The sequence below is a fragment of the Gekko japonicus genome, unplaced genomic scaffold (assembly GCF_001447785.1).
Source record: "Gekko japonicus isolate JY-2015 unplaced genomic scaffold, Gekko_japonicus_V1.1 scaffold798, whole genome shotgun sequence".
Taxonomy (NCBI): Eukaryota; Metazoa; Chordata; class Lepidosauria; order Squamata; family Gekkonidae; genus Gekko; species Gekko japonicus.
Genome location: NW_015168072.1, coordinates 214636 through 233485, shown reverse-complemented (window position 1 = coordinate 233485; position 18850 = coordinate 214636). Strand labels below are relative to the sequence as shown.

The window sequence follows — 18850 nt, the reverse complement described above, 5'->3', positions numbered from 1 at the left end:
CTCCCCCCCCCCCAAACATGAAAGAGAAATGCTGAGTTTTGCCCTCTCTTTGCCTCCTCTATAATACTCTTCTGGGGAATTCTTCCCCTCCCGCCTACCCCCCCCCCTTCCCGTCCATAAACGGCAATTCTAGACTGGCTTTTTCTCCCTTTCCAAGTTGGCATTTAGCTGAACGTCTGTTATGACAATATAAAGTGAACTTTTTAAGTTTGTTCAAAGCAGGCCAGGGAATATCTTTATCTGGAAGGCTTGTGTAGAAGGTGGTGAGCTGGGGGGGGGCGGAATCCTGGACTGTAAACTCTAGTAGGTGGTTGTTGTTTTTTTGTATCGGACAGCTGCCCAATTTGGGTGCCTCCCTTAAACATGAGCTGTCACCGGTTTGCATATTGCAATGTCTCTCTGTGTGTGTGTTACATATTGAACGCCAACCCATGCCTATTGTATATGTCTGCCTGTACCGGGTGTGTATTTGCATGTACATTATATATGCATGCATATTATCTATGCATCCATCGCCTTTCTCCCAAATCTCTGAATGAAGAACATATAATTTAAAGACACCACGAGACTTGCGTTCCTGTAAAGGCGTTTCTGGCTCCGTTATGTATGCATGTATATGTATATGCATGCATGAATTCTATGGGTCAGTATAGATCTGTAAGCGCAATTCTTTTGAGCGTGTGTGTGTGAGTATACATATATATAAACACCGTGACCAGCGGATGGATGGATAGATAGATAGATAGATAGATAGATAGATAGATAGATAGATAGATAGATAGATAGATAGATAGATAGATAGAGATAGATCTATGGGCTTCTGGAGCAACATCCCAGTTTGTTTTGAAAGCACGGGAAGGGGGGGGGGCTGTGGGAGGACCAGGTTGCCTTTCAGAGATCAACATGCTCCCTTTCTCGTCTCCTTCCCTCCCCGCCGTATACACGCACTTTAATTTTACTACCGTTGTAAAATGTCCAATCCGGTACTGATCCTCTTTGTTTCCTTACAGAAGGCGTTAGACTTGAGACGGTTAAATAGTTGAATAAAACTTACATTAGCTTTCTTTGATTTTTATAGCCTTGGATTTACTGCCTGTGGAAAAGGAGGATGTTAAGAAAAGAGAGCGAGCGAGCGAGAGAGAGAGAGAGAGAGAAGGGGGGGGGGGTCGCTCGTTTCAGCGAAAGCCTGACTTCATCTCCTCTTCTTCCGCAGATAGGTTTTTTTTGGGGGGGGGATGCTCTAGATCCGTTCTAGTTAAGCCGAAGCGTTTGCATTTTAAACCGACGATGGTTCCGCTTTGCGCCTTTGCTCCAGAGGAGACCTATTCAAGACAATGGCCGCGGAGTACAATCCCGATCCTAAACACGTTTGCATGCCGGTTGATTCCCATTTATCGCTGGGGGGGGCATTTACTGCCAAGTAAAGTATATTTAAGGCTGTGTCCAGTGGTAGTCCAAAGGGCTGCACTGACGCGATGATGTGTTCCGGCTTAAGGCCCTTGCGGACCGAGGTGTTTGTCTCTCTGTCAAGGACTCCACAATGCCCTCTCGTAAATTCGGCCCCCCCCCCCCCCCGCAACCTGGTGGATTCCGTTTTCTTTTCAGCAGAAGAGGAAGTGTCCGAAGAGGCTTTAACCAGGCGCAGCTCTCGGCTACCTCCGGGCTGTAAAGAGAGAGACTCCGCTGGGGTCCCCAGGAAGGCGATGAGGCGGAATTTTGCAGTACGGATGAAGGGGGGGGGGAGAGCTATATTCTGTTGCCCTAAAATGGGCAGATACCTTCCAAACTGGGCGGCTGGAGGCATGTCTTTAACGGGGCCGGTCTTTACATTTCTTATCATAAAGTAAATAAAGCGAGGCAGCTTCAGAATTGCACTTTCCTTGGCGCGTTCTCCTCCTAAGGGAGGGAGATGACGGATGTCTCCATGTCTGTGTTGCGCGCGGGGGTAGGATGCAGGCAGGTAGGAAGACAGATCTGAGAGGGATGAAGGATGGGTCGGAAAAGAGGCAGGGAGAGGGAGATGGACAGTGGAAGAAAGGGAGGATGGATGGATTGACGGAGGGGAGAAAGTGGGATTTTATTCAATCCCCCCTAGTCAAGATTTTTAAACATAATCAAAAGAAACCCTAAGTAAAGGTGGGGGGGGGGACAGAGTTGCCACCCACACCACTTACAATAATTTCCTCTGAAACCGATGGATGGGTAGAGCTTGGAGGTCAGCGGGGCTTACTCCCGAGTAAAGGTGCTAAGGTGGTAGAGAGAGGAGAGATGGGGGAGGCAGAGAAAAGGGAAGAAGCAGAAGACAGGCCCTTTGGTACTGCTATTAGGAATACAGAGGGCTGGAGCTGATCCTATGCGGAGTCACTTCTGTCTAAACCCGTTCATTTCAATGGGCCGACTGCACAGGATTGCACTGAACCTGGCAGACAGATCTGCCTTCTGCTGAACATTTCAAGCAGCGCCTGAAACAAACAAGCAACCTGAAATCTCTCTACTTCCGATGCCTATTCTCTTTTCCTGCGCTGGTCGTGTTTGGTGGGGGGGGGGGGGGGGGGGGGGCTTGATATAGGTGCAGATTCCAGCACATTTTGTCCCACTGATCTGAGAGGGAGTCCGTGATTAGCTTCCCCACTGAAATAAATGGGATTTGAAAGTGCTTCACTTTGAAAGTGCTTTACTCCTCCCTCCCCCCATCCCAGCTAGAAAACTATATTGCAACAATACGACCACCACCAAAAACAAAAGAGGAATGCCACCATTCCGGATCACCAACTTTGGAGCCAGTTGCAGAATTTGCATGAGCTTCAGGGAATCCCAGCTCGACTCGCTTTTTAGGCCAGCGTTCGGATCTGGACCGTCCACTTCTATCGCTCTGCCCTGACCCCGTTTATTCCTAGGGCAATCCTGGTAATATAAACAACACCTCCTTCTTTTGAGGAACCTTGATAAGACGAGGCTTTTACACCTACCGACTTGCCAGGAAGATCTGTGCGCTGCCAGATTTCTCTAACTTAAACAAACAAAAAAAAAAAACTTCTCCAGTATTAGAGAGACTTTCCTTGCCATTAGCAAGACCCCTGATGTTAGGGGAGTTTTCAGAATCCTAATATAACTCCCCCTTTCCCCAGGATCTTTCTGGTAGTGAAAAAGATTCACTCAAGACCACAGGTCTCGCAGAGTACGCAGTTTTAATAGGATGACCATCCTAATGCTAGCAAGATGTAAAATCCCTTACCATCAAGCATATATTGAGTTTTGCGGTCTTCCAGAAATGGTTAGGGGTTTTAAAAAATATCAACCCGAGGTGGAGAGGACCGCTCTGTTTCTTTGTACTGAGTCAAAAACAGGAGAAAACTGATTTAAAGGCATTGTGGAGAGGTGGTGGTGGTGGGTGGAGGGAATAAACAGACATTTTTGGTTGTTGTTCCGAGGGGGGTGGTGGTTTAGAATTAAGCCGCTATGAAATTTACTGAACATTAATTGAAAGGAAACACCTGTTCTGCGTTTTGCAAGATAAATTGTCCGTGTTTTACCTGTAATAAATATATTATGGGGGGAAATCCTCGGGCACCTCATATAAATAATTATGAGGCATGTCAGCGGTTGAGTATATAATTTTGCGGAGTAGATAAATTCATACCAAAATGACTTCAGGAGAGCAAGTTTGAAGCAGAAACCTGGGCCTTCAAGGATTCCCCAGTGAACCTCAGCCACACAAGAAGACCTGCAAAAGCCATTTGCCTTCCCCTGTTTTGGAGTTTTATCCAGGGATATATTAATTTCCATCGCTACTCCTCTCTTAAAAGCCTGCATTGCCACGGATGTCATCTTTCACATCCTGTTGTGTGGGAGGGTTAATACCCAGCTCCTGTGCCTGGAAGTCTTGTTTGGAAAGGAAGTGATCTTTTATTGTTTGCATTTGTTGGGGATTTTTGCACAGCTAAGAGGTATAGTTCCTTAAAGTAACCAGACCTAAGGTTTTGATTTTTAAAAAGTTATTTGCAATGAACAGTTCACCACCGCATCCTCCGACCCGATCGTCTTAAAGGGTTTGTTAGTAGGACTGCCCATGTGTAGCGGTTGGCAGAGACTTGGTTTCCACATATTTCAGTACACAGCACAATTCTGCTGCAGAAGAACTCGGCCTTAAACGATTTACACCACGCCGAAATCAACAGGAATACAGATTCAAATGTTTGGGTTGGCTTTCCATCCTAAACGTACTCCAGATCAAAGTGTTAGACTACATCCTGTTTGGGCAAATTTCAAAGGTTAATTCCCCCCCAATAGTTTTAACTACTTTCGGTGCATCTTCTAAATAAACCAAACTTCTACAATCAGTGATACAAAAGGCTGTCTTGCAATTGAATGTCTCAAAAGGGCTGGTTTTTTGGATCTTGAACCGTTGAACTGTTCAAAAATATCTTTATTGTTTGTGACTGGGGGGGGGAGGTGTTGACTAACATAATTTCTCCGAAAAACTCACAATCGCCATGTTGCAACTTCATGTAATGTTTGTTAGTTAGACGTATCCCGAATGTGCGTTTTTTTAAAGGCCGCTTTCTAAAACTAACAGTGCAGTTTGCCAAGCTAGTCATAACCCCACAACCCTGTTTTGATGAATGATAGAATACACGAGGTCTGATGGATTATAATTCCTGCGTTATTTGGATGAATTATGATCCCTGAGGTCCACATCTTGCATAACTCATTTTTAGCAGGAATTTACAGGAAACTCTGTCACCAGGAAAAGGTGGATTCTTAAAACACTGGAAAGATTATCTTTATATTAGTCTTGTTTAGATATCCATTGCGATAGATAGACAGACAGACAGACAGACAGACATTATTTGACCAATACATAGTTGATAAAACAAGTTTCTGTTCTCCCAAGATGGCCGAGAGCCGCTTACTCCAGAACAGCACGACTGACTTCTGTGCAGAGTACAGTGGGAATGCTGGCTCCGCAATCCGGTTAGGTCGAAATACTAAGATTTAAGGCTATTTTTAAATTTGCAAAACAGTCTACTACTTCGAAGAACAGCCCGGCTGCAATCGGATAGGGTTGAAGGCCCAGCCGACTCTAATTGAAGCATACAAAATACCTTTGATTGGAAGTTAAGTCCCTTTTGATTTGACTTCCAAGTCAATTTGCTGGGGCTGCAGTCCCGAAGGCTCCAGCCAAATCCATTTACATTCTGGAGCCGCCCGGCTGGCGAGCGGAGGGCTATTTTGAAGCGGTGGATTTCAGTGAGCCACTGAAATCACCGGGACCTTTATGGACGCTGGAGGCTTGGGGAGGGGGGCACTGGAGCCCCACTGCAATCAAGGGCCTTTCTTCCGGGAAAAGGGACCGCCGCCTAACCAGGCGCTCCTATAGACATGTATTCCTTCCAAAAACTTCGGTTTTGCCCAAGGAGAGGTGCTTAATCTGCCGGTTTGAACAAGCTTAAATCCAACGGTTCCGGATGAACTGACTTGTGACCTGCTCCAAAGTTAGGAGTCTCATCTCTCCCCCCCCCCGCCCATCCTCCTTTACAGCCTAAAAAACACCTGGGACACAAATTGGTTTAACAAACAAACAAGCGAACCTGGAAACAGAACGACAATTTGTAGCAAGCAGACTTTGGAAATTATTCCTTCCCGCCAGTCTGATCTGGGTTATGAAAGGAACATTGGCCCGGAGGCCTGTGGTGTGGGGGAGAGAAGTCCTGCCCACAAAGCTTGATTTTGTTTTAAGGTGTTTCTCCCCCCCCCTTTGCTTTTCAAAAATAGAAATCTACCTTCCCCCCCCCTCCCATTTCCTGTGCTAGCTCAGGGTTTTGAATGCTACCGTTTTGGAGGTGTGTTTTTATTTTCATGAAAGTGCAGGGGAGGGAGGGAGGGAGGGAGGGAGAGAGAGAATTCCTTGTCTGGAGGGGAAGCAAAACAATTTACACATGTGGGCAGCGCTCCAGAGCTGAAACTGGACCTTAGTTTCAAAAACAGGATTCCAAGAGAGGTTTATAATCTTAGCAGTTAATAAAGCAGCGAGAGATCCCTTGTAAAGCTAGAGGCCCGCTTGGGGGTTGGGTGGAAGAGAGAAATTACTACGGAAAGTCAGGAAAAGGGGGAAGGGTTACAGAAATTTAATTCGACTTGTTTTGGAATCAGGATTTCCTCCCCCCCCCAGGTAGATTTAAGTTTGCGTAAGGCATCTCCAGAGAGGGAGAAAGTTTGGGGCACATACCCATGCCACAGCCCCTCTTTTCAGGAAGGGAGTCTGAAGAACTGAGCCAAATTGAGGTGACCAGAGATGAAGTTCTAGATCTACTGGGAAAATTAAGAACCAATAAGTCTCCAGGTCCTGATGGCATACACCTGAGGCCTTAAGGAACTCAGATGGGAAATAGGTTACATATACAGGTTAGTAGATCAACCATCACTAAATTCAGCTGCTGTACCAGAAGACTGGAGAGTAGCAAAAGTGATGCCAGTTTTTAAAAAGGGATCCAGAAGGGAATGAGGAAATCGCAGGCCATTTAGTCTAAGGTCTGTCCCAGACAAATTAGTAGAAACTGTAATCAAAGTTAGAATTGGTAGGTACATAGAGGGACAAAACCTGTTGAGGGGAAATCAGCATGGCTTCTGCAAAGGGAAGTCCTGCCTCACCAACCTGTTGGAGTTTTTTGAGAAAGTGAACAAGCATGAAAAATCAATGGACAATTCTCACAATGGAGGGAAGTAAGCAGTGGGGTTCCACAGGGATCAGTATGGAGCAGTATTCTTTAATTTATTCATAAATGACCTGGAACTAGGGGTGAGTACTGTAGTAGCCAAATCTGCAGATGACACAAAATTATTCAGGATTATGAAAATCAAGGCTGACTATGAAGAGTTCTAAGAGGACCTCCACAAACTGAAGAAGAAGAGGAAGAGATTGGATTTATACCCCCGCCCTTCACTACCCAAAGGTGTCTCAGAGCGACTTACAAACTTCTTTCCCTTCCCCTCCCCACAACAGACACTCTGTGAGGTAGGTGGGACTGAAAGAGCTCTGACAGTAACTGCCCTTTTTCAAGAACAGCTCTTATCTTATGGAGAACAACTCTTGCTGAAGGTCATCCAGCCAGGTGCAAGTGAAGGAGTGGGGAATCAAACCCGGTTCTCCCAGATTAGAGTCCGCACACTTAACCACTACACCAAACTGGCTCTCAACTGGGTGAGTGGGTGACAACATGGCATATGAAGTTCAGTGTTGGTAAGTGTAAGGTGATGCACATTGCGACAAAAAATCCCAGCTTCAAGTATATGCTAATAGGGTCTGAACTTGCTGAGACTGAGAGAGAAAAAGATCTTGAGGTGGTAGTGGATAGCTCAATGAAAATGTCAGCTCAGTGTGCTGCAGCAAGTGAAAAAGGCAAACTCTGTAATAGGATTATTAGGAAAGGGATTGAGAATAAAATGGCCAATACTGTAATGTTCTGGTCACCTTATCTCAAAAAGGACATTGCAGAGCTGGAAAAAGTACAAAGATGATTAGTGGGTTGGAGCTCCTTCCCTATGAGGAAAGATTAAGAGTCTGGGACTTTTTAGTTTAGGAAAGAGATGGCTATGGGGACATGACAGAGGTTTATAAAACTATGCATGGAGTGATTGACAAAGACAACCTTTTCTCCCTCTCCTGAAATACTAGAACTCGAGGGCATCCAGTGAAGCTGATGGGCAGTAAGTTCATGACAGACAAAAGGAAATACTACTTTACACAGTGAGTGATTAAAATGTGGAATTCGCTGCCACAGGAATAAACAGCTTTAAAAGGGGATTAGATAGATTCATGGAGGAGCGATCTGTCGGTGGCTGCTAGCCATGGTGAACCAGGGAAACCTCCACATTCAGCCGCACTAAGCCTCTGAATCCCAGAGCCAGAAGGCAACATCAGGTGAAGGCCTCAACCTCTGTGCCCTCTTGTTGGCCTTCTGGAGGAACTGGTTGGCCACTGAGTGAGATGGGACACTGGACTAGATGGACTATTGGTCTGATCCAGCAAGGCTCTTCTTAAGTTCTTATGAGAACAAAAATCTAGATCTGCATTTGAAACCGCAATACTGTGCAATTTTACTCAGAAAGGAAGATGAGCAAACTGTTCAGTGTTGGCCTCTCCTTAAATAAGGGTGTGTGGCATACTGCCTTAAAATGAAGTGAATAAAATAACTATAAACCAACGATTTTAAGCATTCAGAGCTTCAGTCCAGCTCTCCAGGTAACAGGATTGCTCCGGAGTATTATGGCTTGTTGGATTCTAAAAACTGGATGCTAATCACTGTTGCTTATTCAGTGGAAGCCAGTAGGGCTTACTCTGGAGTAAATGCTCCGATGACTGGGTACGAGGGGGAATTGGCCCAAATCAAATTTTCTCCAGTGTGGAAACAAAATTCTGAACAATTTCTGAAATAAGGAAAAACAATTTCCTTTGAACTGACACCGACCCAAGCTATCACCCTGTTGAGAATTAGCACTAATCGTGTTTCTAAGGTTGGCTTCTATGTTTGAATAAGTAAGAAATAGCGAGTGTATAGCCACCCTCTTTACTGGCCCCGAAGTGGCACTGGTTTAAATTGATCTTTCGGATGGATGCAGTTAGATTATTCAAACCCCCGAACCGAAACCAAAAGCGGGAATGTCCCCTGCGAAAGCCTCATCGAGATCCAGAAGGGAAATCCCTAAAGTTCTGCTGAAATCGGTGAGACTTTTCCCAAGTGAATGAGATCTGGAGAAGGGGTGCCTGCCTGCTTGTGGAATCTGTATATTGCAATTATTGCTGTGGTTAGTAACCGCAGTAACAGCGGCCGTAGTAACAGCAGTAGAATCGCTTTGTGATCCAGCTACTTCGATTCAGGTGGACTGCGGACTGTGGTTGACGCAAGTGCTACCAGAAGTCCAGGATCCCACTAAACATACTTTGGACATGCAGCTTTATTGCTGCCTACAAGTCCATTTGGCATTTGCCAGCTACGTGAAATTAAGGTCAGCCGAGAGATGACCTGAAAAACCAGCCTACAGACCCTTTAACCTCACCGTTTCACCATCCGAAAGGGGAGCGGGGGTGGGGTAGAGGAAACGGATCAAAACTAACTTTCTAGGATAGACACGTACCGTGGAATTCCCGAGCATTATTTAAAGCTCGGTTATAAGGGGAGATAGAGTCCACGAAAAGGTGTGGTTAGTGGTGCGTGAGCCCCGAATGGGACACACGCAGGTATTGGATTCCTCGTATTGCTTCCCTATAAGTTCTGACTGTAAGACTCGCCCGTAAAAAGGTGGGCGGGAGAGGGGGGGGGCAGGGGCAGAATGTCCTTTTCTAAAAACATAGCACCACATTTGGGGAAATAATTAAGGCCCTGGACGCGGAGGGAGGAACAAAGAGAAAGACTGGCCCAGAGAAGAGGAAGAAAAGAAAGTATAGTGAACTTCAGGACTGGATTTGCCAAAGTTATGGCTCGTTGTCTTTTACATACCGTGGGTGCGTTGGGGTGGGGGCGGCGTATCCCTTCGCCCAGTGGGTATTTGCATGTTCTTTTTTTAATTCTGCAAAAAACCGACATTTCTTTATTTTCAATTCTGAAAGAAAGAAAAAAAGCAAACCCAGCACGTGTGTTGCCCTTCGTTTTAGTGGCCAACGTCGTGGAGGCGGCTTCAGGTAAGACTGGTCTACTCTTTCGTACTCCGAAACGGACAGAAACAAACAAAGCTCCGTGTAGACAGAGAGCCAGGCAGAAGCAATATTGGGATGGGAACAGGTCCAGTTCCTCCGCTATTCCTTCTTCTTCGCCTCCTCCTACCCGATCCTTATCTTCCCCCAAACCCTGCTTTCAGTTGGTCTGTAATGACATAATATAGCCTATTTTAGGCTACTCAAGGGCTCCTGCCATTCCCGCCCCTCCCCGCCTTGCAAACCGGATCCTGAAATTAGATCAGCTGCGGAGGTGATGCCCCTTAACCGATTTAAAGCCTCAACCGTCCTAAAGACACCTACTCGCAACCAAGTCCCCCTGAAATCCAGTGGTGGTTGGGGGATGTAAAAATGATTAGATTTAAGGACAGCTAGAGTAGGGTCCAGTAGCCCCTTAGGAGACTTAGGAGAAGGAGTTAACCTTCCTTGCTTGAAACGGAGCTGTGGCGGCTTAACGAGGTTGTGGGTCAGCCTAGCTTGTGTTTATTTATTTATTGTCTTTATTTGCTAGACTTAATCTGTGCAACCGAGGAAATGTCGGGTTTTGCTGTTGTTATTCAAATCCGGGTGCAGCATTCCACAATCTATTTATACCTCCAAAGTCCTGCTCGGGCTAATTGGACTGTTCCGGAGTGAATTGTTAATTGCGGCCAATATCCATTCATAGATTTACAGCCCCCAATTATGAAGCATGTAGTTTTGGGAAGCCAAGCCCGTCGAGGTCCGCGTTTCCCAGTCATCACGCTAACAGAACCGAGAAGTAAACACCCCGAGAAGTCAGGCACTGGTTCCTAGGGCCATTTCCTCCCGATATTCTGAGCCCGAAGTTCTTACAACTTGTTGACTTGAAAGCAACGTCCCTCGCGGAAAGAGGGCTTTTTGAAAGAAGCCACTTAATGCACACAACTTTGCCTACCAATGTGGGAGGCAAGTGTGGTGGTTTAATTTTTCTCGAGTCTTTCCTCTCCCCCTTTCCTTCTGAACTCTTGCCAGTTTTCAAGGCTCAGACTTTTGGCACAACTTCGCTGACTTCTTTTTTGCAGAGCGTAAATATCCCTTCCACTGCCTTAGAGAAGAGGAGAAACCCCAACCCAGTGAAGGCCCATATAACATCCGTTTCCCTCTTCTGTAAGTAAACACCGTTCACACCGGGCACACGCAAAACTCTTCAACCCACTTAAAAGTGGGGGTTTGGGGGGGTGAGGTATTGGGAACCTTCCCAGTCCTCTGTTGCACCGCGACCACACTGACAGTTAACACCTAGATCCAGAACAAACATAACTTGGTAAGAAACCCTCCTGATTTAAAACGAACTGACTTTCAAGCAAGCCCTTTCGAATGACCCTCTTCCCGAGAACCCAGTCCCCTTTTAAATCAATAGGCTTAACTTTCAAGGACACGTGTCGTGTGGATCGTAAGCATGTATGGACTGCCTTAATGCGTCAGAGCAAAGGTCTATCCGGCGCAACTCGCAGGGGGGTCGTTTGGAGAGGGCCGTCGCCTCCCCACAGCGGTTTCAGGCTACCTGCGATGATCCCTCAGGAGTCCCGTATATCTCTGGTTATTAAGGCGTATTAATCGCAGAGGATGCCCTTAAAAACGCAGTCGGGTTTTTTCTCGTTTTATGAACTCAAGCATCGATTATAAGACACACACACACACGCACCATCAACCTGCCTGCAAATCCTGCCGAAATTGATGACTGGCAGTTGAAATCCTTATGCGTCTCCGACTGAATTGTCCTTTTTGTTGTTGTTGTTGTAATCCTCCTTGGGTCTCAGCTAAACAGTCGGGCTACAAATAAAGGAAGCTCATACCCTACCCCGAAAATGTTGCTGGTCTCTAAGCTGGACTCGAATCTAAGTGTCCTACTTCCGATCAGCAGGGCCACCCTGTGAAACTAAGCAAACAAACAAACCCTAAGCTCCTGCCAACCTAGCAGTTCGAAAGCAAGAAATTGCAAGTAGATAAATAGGTACCACTCGGTGGGAAGGTAACAGCGTTCCGTGCGCCTTGGTGTGTAGTCATGCCGGCCACATGACCACGGAAACGGCTTCGGACAGCGCTGGCTCTTCGGCTTTGAAACGGAGATGAGCACCGCAACCCTAGAGTCGGATGCGACTGGCTTTCGAGCAAGGGAACCTTTACCTTTAAGGAATGAACATCCTTCTAAGACCACTGACTTTGGGGGATTTAAAGAGGTGTGATTCTGCTTAAGGTGGATACTGAAAGGGGATTTAAATCCCATGTCTGTCAGTGGGGCTTCTTCCCGCGATAGAGGGTTTAAACGAAGAGGGCCCGATCCAGGGAAATGTTCTCCCGGGCGACTTTCCTTCCAAAGATGGAGAGCTATGCCAGAGCAAGACACCGAGGGTGTATCCAAATCTATTGTACCGCAGGTCCACTTCCATTATGGTATCCTGGGCGTTCTACAGGTGATGCGAATAAAAGTGCCTTTGAGCGTGTTGTGCGGGGTATGAATGTGGTTAAGTGAGAAGAGTCTTGGAGCCTGGGATTCTAGCCCAGACAGGTTGGTTTCACACCTGCGTCTTAGTAGCTCAGCCACAACGCGTTTTACCGTGCCATCCTAAACAGAGTTACGCCATCCAAAATCCATTGAGGTCAATAGGTCTAGAAGGGTGTAACTCTGCAGAGGATTGTACTGTCAGCGCCGGAACATGAAGCTGATGGTAAATCCGTCGTTCTCGCTTGTGTGCCTCTCAATCCAGTCACTACCTGCTTTTCAGTTCTCCCTACGAACGGGGGAGTAAAGACCAGCGGAAGCGCTCTAAGTGGCCCGGGTGAATTCCCAATACAGAAAAGCCCAACAGCGACTAACTGCAAAAGATTTTGCTCCCGTGGGTTGAAACAATCTCTTATTGATATAAACTTTGCGAAAGGCTTGCCGACCTTCAGGAACACGGTTTATCTTGCAGTATAAGTGTCAGGGGAACATCCTTCCACGTGAGAGCTGCTCAGGACTTTTCCCCCTCCTAGTTTTGTCCAAATACCCCAGATCCACGACCCAAGTTTAGATCAAAACGTTTGAACCAATCGAAGTACTGGCCCCTTGTTTGGGTCCAAAATGGGGCTTAAACCCAGTTACTTCCGCTTAGCTGAGCTGTATGCTCCCCCCCCCCTTGTTCCAGCAACTGGGTTCTACCAGAGAGGTAAGAGCTTGTGAGTATGTCTGTATGTCTCGTATACAATCAATTTAGGGGGAAGTATCTACTAGGAAATGCATATGCCGCCCCTCAAGAGTCCTCCTGCAAGAGAAAACAATATAATGAAATACTGTAGTTCATAGATTACTGCCCTAAATACATAACCCCTTTCTTGGACGAACGTTTCATTTCAATGCAACTGGCTCTCAAAATAGGTGCACTCAGATCTTTGCCCAAAACTCAGAGCCCTAAAGTCTCTTGCGAATGCAAGACGCAATGCTGCGGCAAATGGGAGTTGCTCACGCGCGCATTTATGGGAATGGAGATGGGACTGACTGGAGAACCAAGTTCTGACCCATAGTTTCAGAGGGCAGCCTTCTTGGTCTGCAGTAGAACAGTTCTATTTGAGTCCAGCTGAAACCCTGAAGCTCTCGTTGGTCTCTAAGGGGCTCCTGGACTCGAACCTTAACAGCTCCGGTCGCTCCACTTAACTTGCGTCTCCACTCAGTTGGTTTAGATGGGACTTAACTCCAACTCAAGTGCCCTCAAGTTGCCATGTGAGTCCTGTTCTAAAACCCCTTGGCCTGTTCTCAGGTCCTAGTTCGGGGCACTGCGCAGCAGACAGACGTACAAGCGGCAAAGGGGAAAGGAGCCTGCTCGCCCAGGCGTGGTGCGTAGATGTGGGGAGGTAGCTGAAGACGAAGTAGGTATCAGAGCAAATCCCACAGCTGATCCCTGGTCAAACTAAATCCCAGTTTGGGAAGGGCTATCACAAAAAAAGGAGCTCTGGGAGGGGGAGAGGCGAGATTTGAATCTGGGTTAATAATAGTGGGTCCCGGGGAACTGGAGTTCAGGAATAACCTAAGTCCCTCTAGTAACCATGAAACAGCCTTAGTGGGGAGGAATGCAGTTTCTGGCAAGTAAAAAAAATCGAGCGTGCTGGAGTGCTGGAAGTCGTGACTTAGTCATATGGGGCAGTTGTTTTGGGGGGGAGTGGGATGGATGGAGATTCCAAAGCAACTTTCCCTGTCTCCAGGTCGCTTTTGACGTGCGCTCCCGGATTTCACTTTGCTCCGTTCTGATTTTGTTTCCAGCGTTCCCAATGAGTCATCCTTTGGATTCAGGGGTTTTTAAACTGGTCAAGGCATCGGGTCTGGCAATCTGATACTTTATATGATTGCCTTCAAAAGTCCGCCTACTAGACTTTTGACGTCGTGGCCGGTTCGCATTCCAAAAGCAAAACGGTAGGCTTGAAAACTGGGAGGTGCGCTCCCTCCCTCTAGAGATCCAATTTCAGTCCCGTTGTACATTAAAAAATTAAAATTTCATCGTGGAGTTCTCCTACGCGAGGCAGGTCGAAATGAAGGTGCCTCTGAACACCTTTCCTGAAGGACAATAGCCGGGGAGGGCTGATGTGTGCAGACTTGGGGCATCTGAGTTTTCATTGTGGGAGAGAGGATGCTGGATTAAAACGCAATCCTAAAAGCACTTTCCTGGGAGTGAACCATAATAGTAAGACCCTGAGTAGATCTGGTTAGGACGGCAATGTTAAGATGGCTTTTTGGAGCCACCTTCTCAAGAAAAAAATATTTTTTTGCTCGGTGTGTGTAGAGGCAGGAGAACTTCCAGGGGACTTGAGTCCCAGTCTCGTAGTAACTGTCTCTTAAACCTACATGGATCTAAATAGATCCAGGTGGGCAGCCCTGTTGGTCTGAAGCAGCAGGACACCGTTCGAGTCCAGTAGCACCTTTAAGACCAACAAAGGTTTACATTTATTTATAAGCTTTCCTGTGCAGGCGCCCTTCTTCGGATCTTTTGTTCTAATGGACCTAAATATTTCTGTACTGCCAAATTAACTAGGGACGTCTCGATTTTTTAAATAGGCAAATCCCTATAAAGGCATTTTTAGCAAAGCGGTGCGAATATGAAGCAGCAGCGCTGGAGTGGTTCGAAACTGTGTGCCGGCACGGGGCCGGGTGGCCGTGTGAGGCTGGGGTTGCTGGCTCGAACACGCCACGCTTTCTTGGATGGGAAGTCTCTGGGAGACCCGCTCCGGAAGCAAAAACCACAACAAAGTTATTTACTGTGCGGCAGCAAGAAGCCAAGATTCGCCAAGGAATCTGAAGAGAGGGCGGACTGCTCTCTTTCGTGTAGCTTCTCTGGAGCCAGTTCATCTGGAGCCAAGATACAGCAGTCGACTGGAAGTTCTCCAGCTCCTGCTGGAGTGGAGCTAGGCAAGAGCCCTGGACAACCCCTCCCTCCTTCATGTCAAGGAGTCTTGCGCAAGAGACCTTCTCGCTGTATTCATGCCTGTGAGCTGGGATGTCTTATCGGATACCCCGAGCTAACAAAAAAACAAACAAACCACCCTCCTATAAAGGTGTGTGTGTGCGCGCGTGTGCGTGCAAAACATACCCTGATGGCCGGGACACTTCTAAAGCAGCCCTTCCAGCAGCTGATAGAGTGGGCTGCTATCGCCTGCCAAAGCCACAATAAACAAGATAGTCCTTCGAGCACTTCCTGTCTTTATGATGCGAGTGGAGAGTCTCCGAATAGATCAGAGATACGGAACATATAACTTTTGCCAAGAGGGTACGGGGGAGGGCACCAGATGGAACTGCGCTTGGGGATGAGTAGATTTTGTTTTGTTTCGAGAATAGTTCCAGTGGCACCAACTCTTCTCCGGAATTCCTGCGCCAGGCTGGGGATAATGGAGGTTAAAAAAAACAAAAAACCTCTGAACGAAAAAAGTCAGCGATACCGCGTGATCGCATGCACCCTCACTCAGAAGGAAGTCCACCCTCAAGTAGGCTTGCCAACAGTCCTGGAGGGGGGAAAAAGAGAGGCATGTTTCCTTACACTGAGGTGCAATGTGTGGAAACCTGCGGCTGAAGCTTCACCACCAGGAATGGAGATGAAGAACATCTCCTGGTAAGTAACATCTCAGCCAGCCTCTGTTAAAGGGACAGGTCATTCCCCCCCCTCCGACAGTTGGCAACCGAGTGCGTGTGCGGTACTCCCGTTTTAAAGGAACCCGCTCTTCTTAAAACAGGGTCCCCCCTGGAGAAGTAGAAACAGCAGTGGCACCTCCACGTGGCGCAGGAGTGGATGTCTGGGGAAGGCAGGAGAACTTCTCGCAGAGTCCTACCCTGACTCTCACTTCTGTTAGCTCTTTCTGCTGACACCAGGAAGTGGTTCCAGAGCTAGGCGTCGTGGGGGGGGGGAGGCTCTCTTTTAGCCTCCCCCCTTCCAAAATCCACTGGTGTGGGGTAGTGATTTGAATGACTAGGCCCTGATTCCGGGAAATAGTTTATTTTTTCTTTTTTTAAAAAAAACAAAACGTGGCTTCATCTGTTGCAAATAGAAAGAGAGGGCCGAAGTGGGACTTGGTAGCCGTCCCATTTACTGCAAGATTTGCTGTGTGGTTTCCGCTGGGCCGTAAATCCAATAAAGGTCCTTTTCTCTCGGCTTGCCCAAGGGCCCGGCGCGAAATAAGGTTTGGACAGCACTTTCCAGCGCTCTGAGAACGGCTGTGTCGATACCCTTAGGAAGTGTACGAAGTCTCCACCCCCCACCTTATAAAAAGAAGGGGGGGAAATGCCCTATACAAAAGTGGGAACAGATCAGCCAACTCACCCCCCAAGTCGAGTCAACTGTAAGTAAATCAGGTAGTTTGATGTTCTTGCGTGTTCCAAACCAAGGCCCAACAACGTGAAACTACCTAATTCACCAAGCAGTTCTGGTTCGCTCCTGCGTGTCAAAAAGGCTAAGCGAGACGCCCAGAGCGGCCATTTTGGTCGGCCCCACAGCTGCTGGCCCCGCAACTTTCCCCCCGCCCCTCCTTCCTCTTCCCCTTAATAGAACAGCGTTGCTAGGAGACGAACGCCACAAAAGGACCCCTTTTCAAAGGCCAAATTAAAACACCCTCGCGCACAACCGCGGGCCATTTCCCGAAGCCGCTATTCAAACGATTTCCTCTGCCCACCTTCGCCAACGGATCTGTCCTGCAGGACTTTTTATGACAGAGCGGGACAAACGCACCAGGGGTAGACAGTAAAAACGCCGTTGACTTTGAAAAACAACGCGCTATTTTGGGATCCTGAGACTGAAAGCAATGGTGGTTGGGGGGGGGGGTCCTTCTCCAGATTTTGCACGCACCATTTCTTTCTTTTGTTTAAGCGCCGGAAGAACGGAGAGAAGAAAGAAACCGACCCACGCCAGCCCCATCTCGTCAGATCTCGGAAACTAAGCAGGGTCGACCCCGGTTAGTCTTTGGATGGGAGACCTCCAAGGAATACCAGGGTCGTGACGCGGAGGCAGATTAATAGCAAACCACCTCTGAACGTCTCTTGCCTGGAAAATCCTACAGGGTCGCCACAAGTTAGCTGTGACTTTCCTCCACTATTTAGGGTGGGTTTCCAGAGTAGGTCCACGGTGTGGGTTCTCTCAAGAGCAGCCCCACTATGACCTGTGAGTATTTCTAGCTTTGTAAAAAGAACAGATTTCAGTCCAGGCAGGTCTGGGGAGGTGATGGGTATATCAGGGATGTCTCTCTGGTTCCCAAGAGCACTCAGAACCAGTGTTCCCTCTAAGCTGAGTTAGTGTGAGCTAGCATCACAGTTTTTTAGCTCACAGATTTTTGTCTTCGCTCAGGAAGGATGGCTCCAGAGCAAACTAATTTATGCAGTAACTAAATCGCTCGCTCACAACTTTAATGCCCGTAGCTCACAAAGCAGAACTTTTGCTCACAAGACTCCACAGCTTAGAGCAGTGGTGGCGAACCTATGGCACGGGTGCCAGAGGTGGCACTCAGAGCCCTCTCTGTGGGTACGGGTGCCATTGCCCCAGCCAAGCCCAGACCATCATTAAAGTGTCAAATTCTCTGCCAAATAATTTTAAGTAAATGAAAGCATTAGGGATTGCTTTCCTTACTTTGTTTGGATCATCTTAAGTTAATGTCCGAGTTGTTTTTTCTAAAGTAAAACCTCAGTATTCAGGTTAAATTGCCGTGTTGCTACTTTGCGATAAATAAGTGGGTTTTGGGTCGCAGTTTGGGCACTCGGTCTCTAAAAGGTTTGCCATCACTGGCTTAGAGGGAGCATTGCTCAGAACCCGGGCAGGGGGAGGATGGGGGGGGGCAAGCAACCGCTGTGTGCGGATCTGTGGCCCCACTGAAATGACGAGGACCCCTGCAAGAGCCTTAATCAAAGAGGGCGGTTCGCCTGTCCCCCAGGATCGATTCCATCCACAGCCTTTCCTCTCCTAGGACAGGGACTGGGGGTGGATACTATTGATGTGCTGATGGTAGGGACGCATTTGAAATATTAATACGGAAAAGACTGAAGGGGGGGATATTAACGGTGTCGGTGAAGCTGGCATTTGGGAATGGCTTCCAATAGATCACTCCCGCAAATGAATTAAATTAAAATAAATGCACTGAAGTAAGTAACAAACTGGTCTTTTTGAGAGAGAAAAAGTCAAAAGGAGAAGGAAAGGAGGAAGGAGCTGCTGCTCAAGAGCAGTACCGTCTACCCCGGAAGCGCCTTTCTTTAGCCATGTGCGTTGGGAGACAGGGGAACACCTTTTGGTGTGGGTTAACCCCCCCAAACAAACACACTTGACACATGTTTATTGAAATTCCCTCAAGAGCTGATTGGACACTCGGATTCCAAGACTGTGCCAGGGCAGAGCTTAGTCAGAGATCCAGCCCTGTCTGTCACTGGATGGCATGACCTGGTGCAGTTGACAGAATGTCTGACTTGGACCTTGGAGGCCCCAGGTTCGAACCCCCACCCTCGGCCATGGAATCTCACCCTGAAGTCTTGGTTCAGTCACTCTCTCTCTCTCTCAGCCTAACCTCTCACAGAGTTGTTGTTAGGTGGATAAAATGGAGGTGGGGAGAATGACGATGTAAGCTGCTTTGGGTCCCCATTGGAGATATAAAGTGAGATATAAATATGCAAAGACTCAGGGT

General features: G+C 47.5%; 1 protein-coding gene across 1 annotated transcript in view; it reads right to left on the bottom strand.

Moving 5' to 3' along the window:
* Positions 1 to 18850, bottom strand: part of HOXB9 (homeobox B9) — a 44821-nt gene that overhangs the window by 7164 nt on the left and 18807 nt on the right. The window lies entirely within an intron of this gene.